We start from the raw sequence: 21,918 nt of genomic DNA, 5'->3' as shown, positions 1-21,918 counted from the left end.
TCGTGGAGATTCCAATGATTTCTGAAAACAGGGTTAAGTGGACAGGAAAATAAAGAGCGGAGCAGGGTTCCCTGGATAGCCAATTGAAGTGCATGGCTTCGAGTGTGAAAAAGCCGCTGAAAACCAGCATTGGGTTACTTGCACTTTGAAGAGTGGTGTAACGAAAGCCTGCCTGGAGTGCAGATTCTGATGAATTCCAGATTCGCAGTGAATGAAAGGAACATTCTCTAGTGGAGTTTCCAATGACTTCTGAAGTCTGGATAGTGTGGACAGGAAAATGAAGAGCTGACCATTTTTGAGTTGATAGCCAATTAAACAGCACGGATGCCAGTGTGAACAGGCCGCAGAAAAACACTATTGTGTAACTTGGACTCACCCAAGTGATGTAGTGTAAACCGGCCAGGGGTGAAGAGTCAGAAGAATTCCAGATTCGGAGTGAACGAATGGTACATTCTGTAGTTCAGATTCCAATGATTTCTGAAGGCTGGGTTTTGTGGACAGGAAAACGTAGAGAAGAACAGGGTTCTGAGGATATCCAAATTAACATCCCGTCTGGGAGTGTGAACATGTCGCTGAAAACCAGCATTGGGTTACTTGGACATTTACTAGTTGTGTAACGATAGACTGCCTGCAGTGCAGATTCAGTGAAAAAATGGCACATTCTGTAGTGGAGATGACAATGATTTCTGAAGACGAGATTGTGTGAACAGGAAAATGCAGGGCTGTTCAGGTTAGGATAGAGAGCCTATTGTACTGCACGTATGCGAGTATGAAAAGGCCACTTAAAACTAGCATTGGGTTACTTGGACATTGACCAGTGGTGTAACGAAAGCCTGCCTGGAGTGCGGATTCAGAAGAATTCCAGATTCCCAGTGAAGGAAAGGAACATTCTGTAGTGGAGATTCCGATAACTTAAGAAGCCTAGATGGTGTGGACAGGAACATGAAGAGCTGACCAGAGTTGAGTGGATAGCCAATTGAACAGCACGGATGGAGTTTGAACAGGCCGCAGAAAACCACTATTGTGTTACTTGGACTTTCCCAAGTGGTATAACGAAAACCGGCCTGGAGTGGAGAGTCAGAAGAATCCAGATTCGCAGTGAATGAATGGAACATTGTGTAGCGCAGATTCCAATGATTTCTGAAGGCTGGGTTATGTGGTCAGGAAAATGAAGAGCTGACCAGGGTTGAGAGGATAGCCAATTGAACAGCACGGCCATGAGTTTTAACAGGCCGCTGAAAACCAGCTCTGGGTTCCTTGGAATTTCATCAGTGGTGTAAAGAAAACCTGCCGTGAGTGGAGATTCACATGAATTCCAGTTTCGCAGTGAATGAGTGGAACATTCTGTAGTGGAGATTCCAATGATTTCTGAAGACTGGATTCTGTGCACAGGAAAATGAAGTGCTGACCAGGGTTGAATTCATAGCCTATTGAACATCACAGTTGTGAGTGTGAAAAGGCCGCTGAAAACCAGCATTTTCTTACTTGGACATTTACCAGTGGTGTAACCAAAGCCTGCCTGGAGTGCAGATTCAGATGAATTTTAGATTCGGAGTGAATGAAAGGAACATTCTGTAGTGGAGATTGCAATGATTTCTGCAGTCTGGATTGTGTGAACAAGAAAATACCGAGCTGCCCAGGTTTGAGTGGCTAGCATATTGAGCAGCACTGCTGCGAGTATGAACAGGCCGCAGAATACCAGAATTGGGTTCCCTGGACATTCAAGAGTGGTGTAAGGAAAACCTGCCTGGAGTGGAGAGTCAAATGAATTCCAGATTGGCAGTGAATTAGTGAACACTCTGTCGTGGAGATTCCAATGATTTCTGAAAACAGGGTTAAGTGGACAGGAAAATAAAGAGCGGAGCAGGGTTCCCTGGATAGCCAATTGAACTGCATGGCTTCGAGTGTGAAAAAGCCGCTGAAAACCAGCATTGGGTTACTTGCACTGTGAAGAGTGGTGTAACGAAAGCCTGCCTGGAGTGCAGATTCTGATGAATTCCAGATTCGCAGTGAATGAAAGGAACATTCTCTAGTGGAGTTTCCAATGACTTCTGAAGTCTGGATAGTGTGGACAGGAAAATGAAGAGCTGACCATTTTTGAGTTGATAGCCAATTAAACAGCACGGATGCCGGTGTGAACAGGCCGCAGAAAAACACTATTGTGTAACTTGGACTCACCCAAGTGATGTAATGAAAACCGGCCAGGGGTGGAGAGTCAGAAGAATTCCAGATTCGCAGTGAACGAATGGTACATTCTGTAGTTCAGATTCCAATGATTTCTGAAGGCTGGGTTTTGTGGACAGGAAAACGTAGAGAAGAACAGGGTTCTGTGGATATCCAAATTAACATCCCGTCTGGGAGTGTGAACATGTCGCTGAAAACCAGCATTGGGTTACTTGGACATTTACTAGTTGTGTAACGATAGACTGCCTGCAGTGCAGATTCAGTGTAAAAATGGCACATTCTGTAGTGGAGATGACAATGATTTCTGAAGACGAGATTGTGTGAACAGGAAAATGCAGGGCTGTTCAGGTTAGAATAGAGAGCCTATTGTACTGCACGTATGCGAGTATGAAAAGGCCACTTAAAACTAGCATTGGGTTACTTGGACATTGACCAGTGGTGTAACGAAAGCCTGCCTGGAGTGCGGATTCAGAAGAATTCCAGATTCCCAGTGAAGGAAAGGAACATTCTGTAGTGGAGATTCCGATAACTTAAGAAGCCTAGATGGTGTGGACAGGAACATGAAGAGCTGACCAGAGTTGAGTGGATAGCCAATTGAACAGCACGGATGGAGTTTGAACAGGCCGCAGAAAACCACTATTGTGTTACTTGGACTTTCCCAAGTGGTATAAGGAAAACCGGCCTGGAGTGGAGAGTCAGAAGAATCCAGATTCGCAGTGTATGAATGGAACATTGTGTAGCGCAGATTCCAATGATTTCTGAAGGCTGGGTTATGTGGTCAGGAAAATGAAGAGCTGACCAGGGTTGAGAGGATAGCCAATTGAACAGCACGGCCGTGAGTTTTAACAGGCCGCTGAAAACCAGCTCTGGGTTCCTTGGAATTTCATCAGTGGTGTAAAGAAAACCTGCCGGGAGTGGAGATTCACATGAATTCCAGATTCGCAGTGAATGAGTGGAACATTCTGTAGTGGAGATTCCAATGATTTCTGAAGACTGGATTCTGTGCACAGGAAAATGAAGTGCTGACCAGGGTTGAATTCATAGCCTATTGAACATCACAGTTGTGAGTGTGAAAAGGCCGCTGAAAACCAACATTTTCTTACTTGGACATTTACCAGTGGTGTAACGCAAGCCTGCCTGGAGTGCAGATTCAGATGAATTCCAGATTCGCAGTGAATGAGTGGAACATTCTGTAGTGGAGATTCCACTGATTTCTGAAGACTGGATTCTGTGCACAGGAAAATGAAGTGCTGACCAGGGTTGAATTCATAGCCTATTGAACATCACAGTTGTGAGTGTGAAAAGGCCGCTGAAAACCAGCATTTTCTTACTTGGACATTTACCAGTGGTGTAACCAAAGCCTGCCTGGAGTGCAGATTCAGATGAATTTCAGATTCGGAGTGAATGAAAGGAACATTCTGTAGTGGAGATTGCAATGATTTCTGCAGTCTGGATTGTGTGAACAAGAAAATACCGAGCTGCCCAGGTTTGAGTGGATAGCATATTGAGCAGCACTGCTGCGAGTATGAACAGGCCGCAGAATACCAGAATTGGGTTCCCTGGACATTCAAGAGTGGTGTAAGGAAAACCTGCCTGGAGTGGAGAGTCAAATGAATTCCAGATTGGCAGTGAATTAGTGAACACTCTGTCGTGGAGATTCCAATGATTTCTGAAAACAGGGTTAAGTGGACAGGAAAATAAAGAGCGGAGCAGGGTTCCCTGGATAGCCAATTGAAGTGCATGGCTTCGAGTGTGAAAAAGCCGCTGAAAACCAGCATTGGGTTACTTGCACTTTGAAGAGTGGTGTAATGAAAGCCTGCCTGGAGTGCAGATACTGATGAATTCCAGATTCGCAGTGAATGAAAGGAACATTCTCTAGTGGAGTTTCCAATGACTTCTGTAGTCTGGATAGTGTGGACAGGAAAATGAAGAGCTGACCATTTTTGAGCTTATAGCCAATTAAACAGCACGGATGCCAGTGTGAACAGGCCGCAGAAAAACACTATTGTGTAACTTGGACTCACCCAAGTGATGTAATGAAAACCGGCCAGGGGTGGAGAGTCAGAAGAATTCCAGATTCGCAGTGAACGAATGGTACATTCTGTAGTTCAGATTCCAATGATTTCGGAATGCTGGGTTTTGTGGACAGGAAAACGTAGAGAAGAACTGGGTTCTGTGGATATCCAATTTAACATCCCGTCTGGGAGTGTGAACATGTCGCTGAAAACCAGCATTGGGTTACTTGGACATTTAATAGTTGTGTAATGATAGACTGCCAGCAGTGCAGATTCAGTGAAAAAATGGCACATTCTGTAGTGGAGATGACAATGATTTCTGAAGAGGAGATTGTGTGAACAGGAAAATGCAGGGCTGTTCAGGTTAGAATAGAGAGCCTATTGTACTGCACGTATGCGAGTATGAAAAGGCCACTTAAAACTAGCATTGGGTTACTTGGACATTGACCAGTGGTGTAACGAAAGCCTGCCTGGAGTGCGGATTCAGAAGAATTCCAGATTCCCAGTGAAGGAAAGGAACATTCTGTAGTGGAGATTCCGATAACTTAAGAAGCCTAGATGGTGTGGACAGGAACATGAAGAGCTGACCAGAGTTGAGTGGATAGCCAATTGAACAGCACGGATGGAGTTTGAACAGGCCGCAGAAAACCACTATTGTGTTACTTGGACTTTCCCAAGTGGTATAACGAAAACCGGCCTGGAGTGGAGAGTCAGAAGAATCCAGATTCGCAGTGAATGAATGGAACATTGTGTAGCGCAGATTCCAATGATTTCTGAAGGCTGGGTTATGTGGTCAGGAAAATGAAGAGCTGACCAGGGTTGAGAGGATAGCCAATTGAACAGCACGGCCGTGAGTTTTAACAGGCCGCTGAAAACCAGCTCTGGGTTCCTTGGAATTTCATCAGTGGTGTAAAGAAAACCTGCCGGGAGTGGAGATTCAGATGAATTCCAGATTCGCAGTGAATGAGTGGAACATTCTGTAGTGGAGATTCCACTGATTTCTGAAGACTGGATTCTGTGCAAAGGAAAATGAAGTGCTGACCAGGGTTGAATTCATAGCCTATTGAACATCACAGTTGTGAGTGTGAAAAGGCCGCTGAAAACCAGCATTTTCTTACTTGGACATTTACCAGTGGTGTAACCAAAGCCTGCCTGGAGTGCAGATTAAGATGAATTTCAGATTCGGAGTGAATGAAAGGAACATTCTGTAGTGGAGATTGCAATGATTTCTGCAGTCTGGATTGTGTGAACAAGAAAATACCGAGCTGCCCAGGTTTGAGTGGATAGCATATTGAGCAGCACTGCTGCGAGTATGAACAGGCCGCAGAATACCAGAATTGGGTTCCCTGGACATTCAAGAGTGGTGTAAGGAAAACCTGCCTGGAGTGGAGAGTCAAATGAATTCCAGATTTGCAGTGAATTAGTGAACACTCTGTCGTGGAGATTCCAATGATTTCTGAAAACAGGGTTAAGTGGACAGGAAAATAAAGAGCGGAGCAGGGTTCCCTGGATAGCCCATTGAACTGCATGGCTTCGAGTGTGAAAAAGCCGCTGAAAACCAGCATTGGGTTACTTGCACTTTGAAGAGTGGTGTAACGAAAGCCTGCCTGGAGTGCAGATTCTGATGAATTCCAGATTCGCAGTGAATGAAAGGAACATTCTCTAGTGGAGTTTCCAATGACTTCTGAAGTCTGGATAGTGTGGACAGGAAAATGAAGAGCTGACCATTTTTGAGTTGATAGCCAATTAAACAGGACGGATGCCAGTGTGAACAGGCCGCAGAAAAACACTATTGTGTAACTTGGACACACCCAAGTGATGTAATGAAAATCGGCCAGGGGTGGAGAGTCAGAAGAATTCCAGATTCGCAGTGAACGAATGGTACATTCTGTAGTTCAGATTCCAATGATTTCTGATGGCTGGGTTTTGTGGACAGGAAAACGTAGAGAAGAACAGGGTTCTGTGGATATCCAAATTAACATCCCGTCTGGGAGTGTGAACATGTCGCTGAAAACCAGCATTGGGTTACTTGGACATTTACTAGTTGTGTAACGATAGACTGCCTGCAGTGCAGATTCAGTGAAAAAATGGCACATTCTGTAGTGGAGATGACAATAATTTCTGAAGACGAGATTGTGTGAACAGGAAAATGCAGGGCTGTTCAGGTTAGAATAGAGAGCCTATTGTACTGCACGTATGCGAGTATGAAAAGGCCACTTAAAACTAGCATTGGGTTACTTGGACATTGAACAGTGGTGTAACGAAAGCCTGCCTGGAGTGCGGATTCAGAAGAATTCCAGATTCCCAGTGAAGGAAAGGAACATTCTGTAGTGGGGATTCCGATATCTTAAGAAGCCTAGATGGTGTGGACAGGAAAATGAAGAGCTGACCAGAGTTGAGTGGATAGCCAATTGAACAGCACGGATGGAGTTTGAACAGGCAGCAGAAAACCACTATTGTGTTACTTGGACTTTCCCAAGTGGTATAACGAAAACCGGCCTGGAGTGGAGAGTCAGAAGAATCCAGATTCGCAGTGAATGAATGGAACATTGTGTAGCGCAGATTAAAATGATTTCTGAAGGCTGGGTTATGTGGTCAGGAAAATGAAGAGCTGACCAGGGTAGAGAGGATAGCCAATTGAACAGCAAGGCCGTGAGTTTTAACAGGCCGCTGAAAACCAGCTCTTGGTTACTTGGAATTTCATCAGTGGTGTAAAGAAAACCTGCCGGGAGTGGAGATTCACATGAATTCCAGATTCGCAGTGAATTAGTGGAACATTCCGGAGTTGAGATTCCAATGATTTCTGAAGACTGGATTCTGTGCACAGGAAAATGAAGTGCTGACCAGGGTTGAATTCATAGCCTATTGAACATCACAGTTGTGAGTGTGAAAAGGACGCTGAAAACCAACCTGTTCTTACTTGGACATTTATCAGTGGTGTAACGCAAGCCTGCCTGGAGTGCAGATTCAGATGAATTCCAGATTCGCAGTGAATGAGTGGAACATTCTGTAGTGGAGATTCCACTGATTTCTGAAGACTGGATTCTGTGCAAAGGAAAATGAAGTGCTGACCAGGGTTGAATTCATAGCCTATTGAACATCACAGTTGTGAGTGTGAAAAGGCCGCTGAAAACCAGCATTTTCTTACTTGGACATTTACCAGTGGTGTAACCAAAGCCTGCCTGGAGTGCAGATTAAGATGAATTTCAGATTCGGAGTGAATGAAAGGAACATTCTGTAGTGGAGATTGCAATGATTTCTGCAGTCTGGATTGTGTGAACAAGAAAATACCGAGCTGCCCAGGTTTGAGTGGATAGCATATTGAGCAGCACTGCTGCGAGTATGAACAGGCCGCAGAATACCAGAATTGGGTTCCCTGGACATTCAAGAGTGGTGTAAGGAAAACCTGCCTGGAGTGGAGAGTCAAATGAATTCCAGATTGGCAGTGAATTAGTGAACACTCTGTCGTGGATATTCCAATGATTTCTGAAAACAGGGTTAAGTGGACAGGAAAATAAAGAGCGGAGCAGGGTTCCCTGGATAGCCAATTGAAGTGCATGGCTTCGAGTGTGAAAAAGCCGCTGAAAACCAGCATTGGGTTACTTGCACTTTGAAGAGTGGTGTAACGAAAGCCTGCCTGGAGTGCAGATTCTGATGAATTCCAGATTCGCAGTGAATGAAAGGAACATTCTCTAGTGGAGTTTCCAATGACTTCTGTAGTCTGGATAGTGTGGACAGGAAAATGAAGAGCTGACCATTTTTGAGCTGATAGCCATTTAAACAGCACGGATGCCAGTGTGAACAGGCCGCAGAAAAACTCTATTGTGTAACTTGGACTCACCCAAGTGATGTAATGAAAACCGGCCAGGGGTGGAGAGTCAGAAGAATCCAGATTCGCAGTGAATGAATGGAACATTGTGTAGCGCAGATTCCAATGATTTCTGAAGGCTGGGTTATGTGGTCAGGAAAATGAAGAGCTGACCAGGGTTGAGAGGATAGCCAATTGAACAGCACGGCCGTGAGTTTTAACAGGCCGCTGAAAACCAGCTCTGGGTTCCTTGGAATTTCATCAGTGGTGTAAAGAAAACCTGCCGGGAGTGGAGATTCAGATGAATTCCAGATTCGCAGTGAATGAGTGGAACATTCTGTAGTGGAGATTCCACTGATTTCTGAAGACTGGATTCTGTGCAAAGGAAAATGAAGTGCTGACCAGGGTTGAATTCATAGCCTATTGAACATCACAGTTGTGAGTGTGAAAAGGCCGCTGAAAACCAGCATTTTCTTACTTGGACATTTACCAGTGGTGTAACCAAAGCCTGCCTGGAGTGCAGATTCAGATGAATTTCAGATTCGGAGTGAATGAAAGGAACATTCTGTAGTGGAGATTGCAATGATTCTGCAGTCTGGATTGTGTGAACAAGAAAATACCGAGCTGCCCAGGTTTGAGTGGATAGCATATTGAGCAGCACTGCTGCGAGTATGAACAGGCCGCAGAATACCAGAATTGGGTTCCCTGGACATTCAAGAGTGGTGTAAGGAAAACCTGCCTGGAGTGGAGAGTCAAATGAATTCCAGATTGGCAGTGAATTAGTGAACACTCTGTCGTGGAGATTCCAATGATTTCTGAAAACAGGGTTAAGTGGACAGGAAAATAAAGAGCGGAGCAGGGTTCCCTGGATAGCCAATTGAAGTGCATGGCTTCGAGTGTGAAAAAGCCGCTGAAAACCAGCATTGGGTTACTTGCACTTTGAAGAGTGGTGTAACGAAAGCCTGCCTGGAGTGCAGATTCTGATGAATTCCAGATTCGCAGTGAATGAAAGGAACATTCTCTAGTGGAGTTTCCAATGACTTCTGAAGTCTGGATAGTGTGGACAGGAAAATGAAGAGCTGACCATTTTTGAGTTGATAGCCAATTAAACAGGACGGATGCCAGTGTGAACAGGCCGCAGAAAAACACTATTGTGTAACTTGGACTCACCCCAGTCATGTAATGAAAACCGGCCAGGGGTGGAGAGTCAGAAGAATTCCAGATTCGCAGTGAACGAATGGTACATTCTGTAGTTCAGATTCCAATGATTTCTGATGGCTGGGTTTTGTGGACAGGAAAACGTAGAGAAGAACAGGGTTCTGTGGATATCCAAATTAACATCCCGTCTGGGAGTGTGAACATGTCGCTGAAAACCAGAATTGGGTTACTTGGACATTTACTAGTTGTGTAACGATAGACTGCCTGCAGTGCAGATTCAGTGAAAAAATGGCACATTCTGTAGTGGAGATGACAATGATTTCTGAAGACGAGATTTTGTGAACAGGAAAATGCAGGGCTGTTCAGGTTAGAATAGAGAGCCTATTGTACTGCACGTATGCGAGTATGAAAAGGCCACTTAAAACTAGCATTGGGTTACTTGGACATTGAACAGTGGTGTAACGAAAGCCTGCCTGGAGTGCGGATTCAGAAGAATTCCAGATTCCCAGTGAAGGAAAGGAACATTCTGTAGTGGAGATTCCGATAACTTAAGAAGCCTAGATGGTGTGGACAGGAACATGAAGAGCTGACCAGAGTTGAGTGGATAGCCAATTGAACAGCACGGATGGAGTTTGAACAGGCCGCAGAAAACCACTATTGTGTTACTTGGACTTTCCCAAGTGGTATAACGAAAACCGGCCTGGAGTGGAGAGTCAGAAGAATCCAGATTCGCAGTGAATGAATGGAACATTGTGTAGCGCAGATTCCAATGATTTCTGAAGGCTGGGTTATGTGGTCAGGAAAATGAAGAGCTGACCAGGGTTGAGAGGATAGCCAATTGAACAGCACGGCCGTGAGTTTTAACAGGCCGCTGAAAACCAGCTCTGGGTTCCTTGGAATTTCATCAGTGGTGTAAAGAAAACCTGCCGGGAGTGGAGATTCACATGAATTCCAGATTCGCCGTGAATGAGTGGAACATTCTGTAGTGGAGATTCCAATGATTTCTGAAGACTGGATTCTGTGCACAGGAAAATGAAGTGCTGACCAGGGTTGAATTCATAGCCTATTGAACATCACAGTTGTGAGTGTGAACAGGACGCTGAAAACCAACATTTTCTTACTTGGACATTTACCAGTGGTGTAACGCAAGCCTGCCTGGAGTGCAGATTCAGATGAATTCCAGATTCGCAGTGAATGAGTGGAACATTCTGTAGTGGAGATTCCACTGATTTCTGAAGACTGGATTCTGTGCAAAGGAAAATGAAGTGCTGACCAGGGTTGAATTCATAGCCTATTGAACATCACAGTTGTGAGTGTGAAAAGGCCGCTGAAAACCAGCATTTTCTTACTTGGACATTTACCAGTGGTGTAACCAAAGCCTGCCTGGAGTGCAGATTCAGATGAATTTCAGATTCGGAGTGAATGAAAGGAACATTCTCTAGTGGAGATTGCAATGATTTCTGCAGTCTGGATTGCGTGAACAAGAAAATACCGAGCTGCCCAGGTTTGAGTGGATAGCATATTGAGCAGCACTGCTGCGAGTATGAACAGGCCGCAGAATACCAGAATTGGGTTCCCTGGACATTCAAGTGTGGTGTAAGGAAAACCTGCCTGGAGTGGAGAGTCAAATGAATTCCAGATTGGCAGTGAATTAGTGAACACTCTGTCGTGGAGATTCCAATGATTTCTGAAAACAGGGTTAAGTGGACAGGAAAATAAAGAGCGGAGCAGGGTTCCCTGGATAGCCAATTGAAGTGCATGGCTTCGAGTGTGAAAAAGCCGCTGAAAACCAGCATTGGGTTACTTGCACTTTGAAGAGTGGTGTAACGAAAGCCTGCCTGGAGTGCAGATTCTGAGAATTCCAGATTCGCAGTGAATGAAAGGAACATTCTCTAGTGGAGTTTCCAATGACTTCTGAAGTCTGGATAGTGTGGACAGGAAAATGAAGAGCTGACCATTTTTGAGTTGATAGCCAATTAAACAGCACGGATGCCAGTGTGAACAGGCCGCAGAAAAACACTATTGTGTAACTTGGACTCACCCAAGTGATGTAATGAAAACCGGCCAGGGGTGGAGAGTCAGAAGAATTCCAGATTCGCAGTGAACGAATGGTACATTCTGTAGTTCAGATTCCAATGATTTCTGAAGGCTGGGTTTTGTGGACAGGAAAACGTAGAGAAGAACAGGGTTCTGTGGATATCCAAATTAACATCCCGTCTGGGAGTGTGAACATGTCGCTGAAAACCAGCATTGGGTTACTTGGACATTTACTAGTTGTGTAACGATAGACTGCCTGCAGTGCAGATTCAGTGAAAAAATGGCACATTCTGTAGTGGAGATGACAATGATTTCTGAAGACGAGATTGTGTGAACAGGAAAATGCAGGGCTGTTCAGGTTAGAATAGAGAGCCTATTGTACTGCACGTATGCGAGTATGAAAAGGCCACTTAAAACTAGCATTGGGTTACTTGGACATTGAACAGTGGTGTAACGAAAGCCTGCCTGGAGTGCGGATTCAGAAGAATTCCAGATTCCCAGTGAAGGAAAGGAACATTCTGTAGTGGAGATTCCGATAACTTAATAAGCCTAGATGGTGTGGACAGGAACATGAAGAGCTGACCAGAGTTGAGTGGATAGCCAATTGAACAGCACGGATGGAGTTTGAACAGGCCGCAGAAAACCACTATTGTGTTACCTGGACTTTCCCAAGTGGTATAAGGAAAACCGGCCTGGAGTGGAGAGTCAGAAGAATCCAGATTCGCAGTGAATGAATGGAACATTGTGTAGCGCAGATTCCAATGATTTCTGAAGGCTGGGTTATGTGGTCAGGAAAATGAAGTGCTGACCAGGGTTGAGAGGATAGCCAATTGAACAGGACGGCCGTGAGTTTTAACAGGCCGCTGAAAACCAGCTCTGGGTTCCTTGGAATTTCATCAGTGGTGTAAAGAAAACCTGCCGGGAGTGGAGATTCACATGAATTCCAGATTCGCAGTGAATGAGTGGAACATTCTGTAGTGGAGATTCCAATGATTTCTGAAGACTGGATTCTGTGCACAGGAAAATGAAGTGCTGACCAGGGTTGAATTCATAGCCTATTGAACATCACAGTTGTGAGTGTGAAAAGGCCGCTGAAAACCAACATTTTCTTACTTGGACATTTACCAGTGGTGTAACGCAAGCCTGCCTGGAGTGCAGATTCAGATGAATTCCAGATTCGCAGTGAATGAGTGGAACATTCTGTAGTGGAGATTCCACTGATTTCTGAAGACTGGATTCTGTGCAAAGGAAAATGAAGTGCTGACCAGGGTTGAATTCATAGCCTATTGAACATCACAGTTGTGAGTGTGAAAAGGCCGCTGAAAACCAGCATTTTCTTACTTGGACATTTACCAGTGGTGTAACCAAAGCCTGCCTGGAGTGCAGATTCAGATGAATTTCAGATTCGGAGTGAATGAAAGGAACATTCTCTAGTGGAGATTGCAATGATTTCTGCAGTCTGGATTGCGTGAACAAGAAAATACCGAGCTGCCCAGGTTTGAGTGGATAGCATATTGAGCAGCACTGCTGCGAGTATGAACAGGCCGCAGAATACCAGAATTGGGTTCCCTGGACATTCAAGAGTGGTGTAAGGAAAACCTGCCTGGAGTGGAGAGTCAAATGAATTCCAGATTGGCAGTGAATTAGTGAACACTCTGTCGTGGAGATTCCAATGATTTCTGAAAACAGGGTTAAGTGGACAGGAAAATAAAGAGCGGAGCAGGGTTCCCTGGATAGCCAATTGAACTGCATGGCTTCGAGTGTGAAAAAGCCGCTGAAAACCAGCATTGGGTTACTTGCACTTTGAAGAGTGGTGTAACGAAAGCCTGCCTGGAGTGCAGATTCTGATGAATTCCAGATTCGCAGTGAATGAAAGGAACATTCTCTAGTGGAGTTTCCAATGACTTCTGAAGTCTGGATAGTGTGGACAGGAAAATGAAGAGCTGACCATTTTTGAGTTGATAGCCAATTAAACAGCACGGATGCCAGTGTGAACAGGCCGCAGAAAAACTCTATTGTGTAACTTGGACTCACCCAAGTGATGTAATGAAAACCGGCCAGGGGTGGAGAGTCAGAAGAATTCCAGATTCGCAGTGAACGAATGGTAAATTCTGTAGTTCAGATTCCAATGATTTCTGATGGCTGGGTTTTGTGGACAGGAAAACGTAGAGAAGAACAGGGTTCTGTGGATATCCAAATTAACATCCCGTCTGGGAGTGTGAACATGTCGCTGAAAACCAGCATTGGGTTACTTGGACATTTACTAGTTGTGTAACGATAGACTGCCTGCAGTGCAGATTCAGTGAAAAAATTGCACATTCTGTAGTGGAGATGACAATGATTTCTGAAGACGAGATTTTGTGAACAGGAAAATGCAGGGCTGTTCAGGTTAGAATAGAGAGCCTATTGTACTGCACGTATGCGAGTATGAAAAGGCCACTTAAAACTAGCATTGGGTTACTTGGACATTGAACAGTGGTGTAACGAAAGCCTGCCTGGAGTGCGGATTCAGAAGAATTCCAGATTCCCAGTGAAGGAAAGGAACATTCTGTAGTGGAGATTCCGATAACTTAAGAAGCCTAGATGGTGTGGACAGGAACATGAAGAGCTGACCAGAGTTGAGTGGATAGCCAATTGAACAGCACGGATGGAGTTTGAACAGGCCGCAGAAAACCACTATTGTGTTACTTGGACTTTCCCAAGTGGTATAACGAAAACCGGCCTGGAGTGGAGAGTCAGAAGAATCCAGATTCGCAGTGAATGAATGGAACATTGTGTAGCGCAGATTCCAATGATTTCTGAAGGCTGGGTTATGTGGTCAGGAAAATGAAGAGCTGACCAGGGTTGAGAGGATAGCCAATTGAACAGCACGGCCGTGAGTTTTAACAGGCCGCTGAAAACCAGCTCTGGGTTCCTTGGAATTTCATCAGTGGTGTAAAGAAAACCTGCCGGGAGTGGAGATTCACATGAATTCCAGATTCGCCGTGAATGAGTGGAACATTCTGTAGTGGAGATTCCAATGATTTCTGAAGACTGGATTCTGTGCACAGGAAAATGAAGTGCTGACCAGGGTTGAATTCATAGCCTATTGAACATCACAGTTGTGAGTGTGAACAGGACGCTGAAAACCAACATTTTCTTACTTGGACATTTACCAGTGGTGTAACGCAAGCCTGCCTGGAGTGCAGATTCAGATGAATTCCAGATTCGCAGTGAATGAGTGGAACATTCTGTAGTGGAGATTCCACTGATTTCTGAAGACTGGATTCTGTGCAAAGGAAAATGAAGTGCTGACCAGGGTTGAATTCATAGCCTATTGAACATCACAGTTGTGAGTGTGAAAAGGCCGCTGAAAACCAGCATTTTCTTACTTGGACATTTACCAGTGGTGTAACCAAAGCCTGCCTGGAGTGCAGATTCAGATGAATTTCAGATTCGGAGTGAATGAAAGGAACATTCTGTAGTGGAGATTGCAATGATTTCTGCAGTCTGGATTGCGTGAACAAGAAAATACCGAGCTGCCCAGGTTTGAGTGGATAGCATATTGAGCAGCACTGCTGCGAGTATGAACAGGCCGCAGAATACCAGAATTGGGTTCCCTGGACATTCAAGTGTGGTGTAAGGAAAACCTGCCTGGAGTGGAGAGTCAAATGAATTCCAGATTGGCAGTGAATTAGTGAACACTCTGTCGTGGAGATTCCAATGATTTCTGAAAACAGGGTTAAGTGGACAGGAAAATAAAGAGCGGAGCAGGGTTCCCTGGATAGCCAATTGAAGTGCATGGCTTCGAGTGTGAAAAAGCCGCTGAAAACCAGCATTGGGTTACTTGCACTTTGAAGAGTGGTGTAACGAAAGCCTGCCTGGAGTGCAGATTCTGAGAATTCCAGATTCGCAGTGAATGAAAGGAACATTCTCTAGTGGAGTTTCCAATGACTTCTGAAGTCTGGATAGTGTGGACAGGAAAATGAAGAGCTGACCATTTTTGAGTTGATAGCCAATTAAACAGCACGGATGCCAGTGTGAACAGGCCGCAGAAAACCACTATTGTGTAACTTGGACTCACCCAAGTGATGTAATGAAAACCGGCCAGGGGTGGAGAGTCAGAAGAATTCCAGATTCGCAGTGAACGAATGGTACATTCTGTAGTTCAGATTCCAATGATTTCTGAAGGCTGGGTTTTGTGGACAGGAAAACGTAGAGAAGAACAGGGTTCTGTGGATATCCAAATTAACATCCCGTCTGGGAGTGTGAACATGTCGCTGAAAACCAGCATTGGGTTACTTGGACATTTACTAGTTGTGTAACGATAGACTGCCTGCAGTGCAGATTCAGTGAAAAAATGGCACATTCTGTAGTGGAGATGACAATGATTTCTGAAGACGAGATTGTGTGAACAGGAAAATGCAGGGCTGTTCAGGTTAGAATAGAGAGCCTATTGTACTGCACGTATGCGAGTATGAAAAGGCCACTTAAAACTAGCATTGGGTTACTTGGACATTGACCAGTGGTGTAACGAAAGCCTGCCTGGAGTGCGGATTCAGAAGAATTCCAGATTCCCAGTGAAGGAAAGGAACATTCTGTAGTGGAGATTCCGATAACTTAATAAGCCTAGATGGTGTGGACAGGAACATGAAGAGCTGACCAGAGTTGAGTGGATAGCCAATTGAACAGCACGGATGGAGTTTGAACAGGCCGCAGAAAACCACTATTGTGTTACCTGGACTTTCCCAAGTGGTATAAGGAAAACCGGCCTGGAGTGGAGAGTCAGAAGAATCCAGATTCGCAGTGAATGAATGGAACATTGTGTAGCGCAGATTCCAATGATTTCTGAAGGCTGGGTTATGTGGTCAGGAAAATGAAGTGCTGACCAGGGTTGAGAGGATAACCAATTGAACAGCACGGCCGTGAGTTTTAACAGGCCGCTGAAAACCAGCTCTGGGTTCCTTATAATTTCATCAGTGGTGTAAAGAAAACCTGCCGGGAGTGGAGATTCACATGAATTCCAGATTCGCAGTGAATGAGTGGAACATTCTGTAGTGGAGATTCCAATGATTTCTGAAGACTGGATTCTGTGCACAGGAAAATGAAGTGCTGACCAGGGTTGAATTCATAGCCTATTGAACATCACAGTTGTGAGTGTGAAAAGGCCGCTGAAAACGAACATTTTCTTACTTGGACATTTACCAGTGGTGTAACGCAAGCCTGCCTGGAGTGCAGATTCAGATGAATTCCAGATTCGCAGTGAATGAGTGGAACATTCTGTAGTGGAGATTCCACTGATTTCTGAAGACTGGATTCTGTGCAAAGGAAAATGAAGTGCTGACCAGGGTTGAATTCATAGCCTATTGAACATCACAGTTGTGAGTGTGAAAAGGCCGCTGAAAACCAGCATTTTCTTACTTGGACATTTACCAGTGGTGTAACCAAAGCCTGCCTGGAGTGCAGATTCAGATGAATTTCAGATTCGGAGTGAATGAAAGGAACATTCTCTAGTGGAGATTGCAATGATTTCTGCAGTCTGGATTGCGTGAACAAGAAAATACCGAGCTGCCCAGGTTTGAGTGGATAGCATATTGAGCAGCACTGCTGCGAGTATGAACAGGCCGCAGAATACCAGAATTGGGTTCCCTGGACATTCAAGAGTGGTGTAAGGAAAACCTGCCTGGAGTGGAGAGTCAAATGAATTCCAGATTGGCAGTGAATTAGTGAACACTCTGTCGTGGAGATTCCAATGATTTCTGAAAACAGGGTTAAGTGGACAGGAAAATAAAGAGCGGAGCAGGGTTCCCTGGATAGCCAATTGAACTGCATGGCTTCGAGTGTGAAAAAGCCGCTGAAAACCAGCATTGGGTTACTTGCACTTTGAAGAGTGGTGAAACGAAAGCCTGCCTGGAGTGCAGATTCTGATGAATTCCAGATTCGCAGTGAATGAAAGGAACATTCTCTAGTGGAGTTTCCAATGACTTCTGAAGTCTGGATAGTGTGGACAGGAAAATGAAGAGCTGACCATTTTTGAGTTGATAGCCAATTAAACAGCACGGATGCCAGTGTGAACAGGCCGCAGAAAAACACTATTGTGTAACTTGGACTCACCCAAGTGATGTAATGAAAACCGGCCAGGGGTGGAGAGTCAGAAGAATTCCAGATTCGCAGTGAACGAATGGTACATTCTGTAGTTCAGATTCCAATGATTTCTGATGGCTGGGTTTTGTGGACAGGAAAACGTAGAGAAGAACAGGGTTCTGTGGATATCCAAATTAACATCCCGTCTGGGAGTGTGAACATGTCGCTGAAAACCAGCATTGGGTTACTTGAACATTTACTAGTTGTGTAACGATAGACTGCCTGCAGTGCAGATTCAGTGAAAAAATGGCACATTCTGTAGTGGAGATGACAATGATTTCTGAAGACGAGATTGTGTGAACAGGAAAATGCAGGGCTGTTCAGGTTAGAATAGAGAGCCTATTGTACTGCACGTATGCGAGTATGAAAAGGCCACTTAAAACTAGCATTGGGTTACTTGGACATTGACCACTGGTGTAACGAAAGCCTGCCTGGAGTGCGGATTCAGAAGAATTCCAGATTCCCAGTGAAGGAAAGGAACATTCTGTAGTGGAGATTCCGATAACTTAAGAAGCCTAGATGGTGTGGACAGGAACATGAAGAGCTGACCAGAGTTGAGTGGATAGCCAATTGAACAGCACGGATGGAGTTTGAACAGGCCGCAGAAAACCACTATTGTGTTACTTGGACTTTCCCAAGTGGTATAACGAAAACCGGCCTGGAGTGGAGAGTCAGAAGAATCCAGATTCGCAGTGAATGAATGGAACATTGTGTAGCGCAGATTCCAATGATTTCTGAAGGCTGGGTTATGTGGTCAGGAAAATGAAGAGCTGACCAGGGTTGAGAGGATAGCCAGTTGAACAGGACGGCCGTGAGTTTTAACAGGCCGCTGAAAACCAGCTCTGGGTTCCTTGGAATTTCATCAGTGGTGTAAAGAAAACCTGCCGGGAGTGGAGATTCACATGAATTCCAGATTCGCAGTGAATGAGTGGAACATTCTGTAGTGGAGATTCCAATGATTTCTGAAGACTGGATTCTGTGCACAGGAAAATGAAGTGCTGACCAGGGTTGAATTCATAGCCTATTGAACATCACAGTTGTGAGTGTGAAAAGGCCGCTGAAAACCAACATTTTCTTACTTGGACATTTACCAGTGGTGTAACGCAAGCCTGCCTGGAGTGCAGATTCAGATGAATTCCAGATTCGCAGTGAATGAGTGGAACATTCTGTAGTGGAGATTCCACTGATTTCTGAAGACTGGATTCTGTGCAAAGGAAAATGAAGTGCTGACCAGGGTTGAATTCATAGCCTATTGAACATCACAGTTGTGAGTGTGAAAAGACCGCTGAAAACCAGCATTTTCTTACTTGGACATTTACCAGTGGTGTAACCAAAGCCTGCCTGGAGTGCAGATTCAGATGAATTTCAGATTCGGAGTGAATGAAAGGAACATTCTGTAGTGGAGACTGCAATGATTTCTGCAGTCTGGATTGCGTGAACAAGAAAATACCGAGCTGCCCAGGTTTGAGTGGATAGCATATTGAGCAGCACTGCTGCGAGTATGAACAGGCCGCAGAATAACAGAATTGGGTTCCCTGGACATTCAAGAGTGGTGTAAGGAAAACCTGCCTGGAGTGGAGAGTCAAATGAATTCCAGATTGGCAGTGAATTAGTGAACACTCTGTCTTGGAGATTCCAATGATTTCTGAAAACAGGGTTAAGTGGACAGGAAAATAAAGAGCGGAGCAGGGTTCCCTGGATAGCCAATTGAAGTGCATGGCTTCGAGTGTGAAAAAGCCGCTGAAAACCAGCATTGGGTTACTTGCACTTTGAAGAGTGGTGTAACGAAAGCCTGCCTGGAGTGCAGATTCTGATGAATTCCAGATTCGCAGTGAATGAAAGGAACATTCTCTACTGGAGTTTCCAATGACTTCTGAAGTCTGGATAGTGTGGACAGGAAAATGAAGAGCTGACCATTTTTGAGTTGATAGCCAATTAAACAGCACGGATGCCAGTGTGAACAGGCCGCAGAAAAACACTATTGTGTAACTTGGACTCACCCAAGTGATGTAATGAAAACCGGCCAGGGGTGGAGAGTCAGAAGAATTCCAGATTCGCAGTGAACGAATGGTACATTCTGTAGTTCAGATTCCAATGATTTCTGAAGGCTGGATTTTGTGGACAGGAAAACGTAGAGAAGAACAGGGTTCTGTGGATATCCAAATTAACATCCCGTCTGGGAGTGTGAACATGTCGCTGAAAACCAGCATTGGGTTACTTGGACATTTACTAGTTGTGTAACGATAGACTGCCTGCAGTGCAGATTCAGTGAAAAAATGGCACATTCTGTAGTGGAGATGACAATGATTTCTGAAGAGGAGATTGTGTGAACAGGAAAATGCAGGGCTGTTCAGGTTAGAATAGAGAGCCTATTGTACTGCAAGTATGCGAGTATGAAAAGGCCACTTAAAACTAGCATTGGGTTACTTGGACATTGACCAGTGGTGTAACGAAAGCCTGCTTGGAGTGCGGATTCAGAAGAATTCCAGATTCCCAGTGAAGGAAAGGAACATTCTGTAGTGGAGATTCCGATAACTTAAGAAGCCTAGATGGTGTGGACAGGAACATGAAGAGCTGACCAGAGTTGAGTGGATAGCCAATTGAACAGCACGGATGGAGTTTGAACAGGCCGCAGAAAACCACTATTGTGTTACTTGGACTTTCCCAAGTGGTATAACGAAAACCGGCCTGGAGTGGAGAGTCAGAAGAATCCAGATTCGCAGTGAATGAATGGAACATTGTGTAGCGCAGATTCCAATAATTTCTGAAGGCTGGGTTATGTGGTCAGGAAAATGAAGAGCTGACCAGGGTTGAGAGGATAGCCAATTGAACAGCACGGCCGTGAGTTTTAACAGGCCGCTGAAAACCAGCTCTGGGTTCCTTGGAATTTCATCAGTGGTGTAAAGAAAACCTGCCGGGAGTGGAGATTCACATGAATTCCAGATTCGCAGTGAATGAGTGGAACATTCTGTAGTGGAGATTCCAATGATTTCTGAAGACTGGATTCTGTGCACAGGAAAATGAAGTGCTGACCAGGGTTGAATTCATAGCCTATTGAACATCACAGTTGTGAGTGTGAAAAGGCCGCTGAAAACCAACATTTTCTTACTTGGACATTTACCAGTGGTGTAACGCAAGCCTGCCTGGAGTGCAGATTCAGATGAATTCCAGATTCGCAGTGAATGAGTGGAACATTCTGTAGTGGAGATTCCACTGATTTCTGAAGACTGGATTCTGTGCAAAGGAAAATGAAGTGCTGACCAGGGTTGAATTCATAGCCTATTGAACATCACAGTTGTGAGTGTGAAAAGGCCGCTGAAAACCAGCATTTTCTTACTTGGACATTTACCAGTGGTGTAACGCAATCCTGCCTGGAGTGCAGATTCAGATGAATTTCAGATTCGGAGTGAATGAAAGGAATATTCTGTAGTGGAGATTGCAATGATTTCTGCAGTCTGGATTGCGTGAACAAGAAAATACCGAGCTGCCCAGGTTTGAGTGGATAGCATATTGAGCAGCACTGCTGCGAGTAGGAACAGGCCGCAGAATACCAGAATTGGGTTCCCTGGACATTCAAGAGTGGTGTAAGGAAAACCTGCCTGGAGTGGAGTGTCAAATGAATTCCAGATTGGCAGTGAATTAGTGAACACTCTGTCGTGGAGATTCCAATGATTTCTGAAAACAGGGTTAAGTGGACAGGAAAATAAAGAGCGGAGCAGGGTTCCCTGGATAGCCAATTGAACTGCATGGCTTCGAGTGTGAAAAAGCCGCTGAAAACCAGCATTGGGTTACTTGCACTTTGAAGAGTGGTGTAACGAAAGCCTGCCTGGAGTGCAGATTCTGATGAATTCCAGATTCACAGTGAATGAAAGGAACATTCTCTAGTGGAGTTTCCAATGACTTCTGAAGTCTGGATAGTGTGGACAGGAAAATGAAGAGCTGACCATTTTTGAGTTGATAGCCAATTAAATAGCACGGATGCCAGTGTGAACAGGCCGCAGAAAAACACTATTGTGTAACTTGGACTCACCCAAGTGATGTAATGAAAACCGGCCAGGGGTGGAGAGTCAGAAGAATTCCAGATTCGCAGTGAACGAATGGTACATTCTGTAGTTCAGATTCCAATGATTTCTGAAGGCTGGGTTTTGTGGACAGGAAAACGTAGAGAAGAACAGGGTTCTATGGATATCCAAATTAACATCCCGTCTGGGAGTGTGAACATGTCGCTGAAAACCAGCATTGGGTTACTTGGACATTTACTAGTTGTGTAACGATAGACTGCCTGCAGTGCAGATTCAGTGAAAAAATGGCACATTCTGTAGTGGAGATGACAATGATTTCTGAAGACGAGATTGTGTGAACAGGAAAATGCAGGGCTGTTCAGGTTAGAATAGAGAGCCTATTGTACTGCACGTATGCGAGTATGAAAAGGCCACTTAAAACTAGCATTGGGTTACTTGGACATTGACCAGTGGTGTAACGAAAGCCTGCCTGGAGTGCGGATTCAGAAGAATTCCAGATTCCCAGTGAAGGAAAGGAACATTCTGTAGTGGAGATTCCGATAACTTAAGAAGCCTAGATGGTGTGGACAGG

The sequence above is a fragment of the Sorex fumeus genome, unplaced genomic scaffold, assembly GCF_029834395.1.
Source record: "Sorex fumeus unplaced genomic scaffold, SorFum_2.1 ptg000019l, whole genome shotgun sequence".
NCBI classification, from domain to species: Eukaryota; Metazoa; Chordata; class Mammalia; order Eulipotyphla; family Soricidae; genus Sorex; species Sorex fumeus.
Note: the sequence above shows the minus strand (reverse complement) of the source record.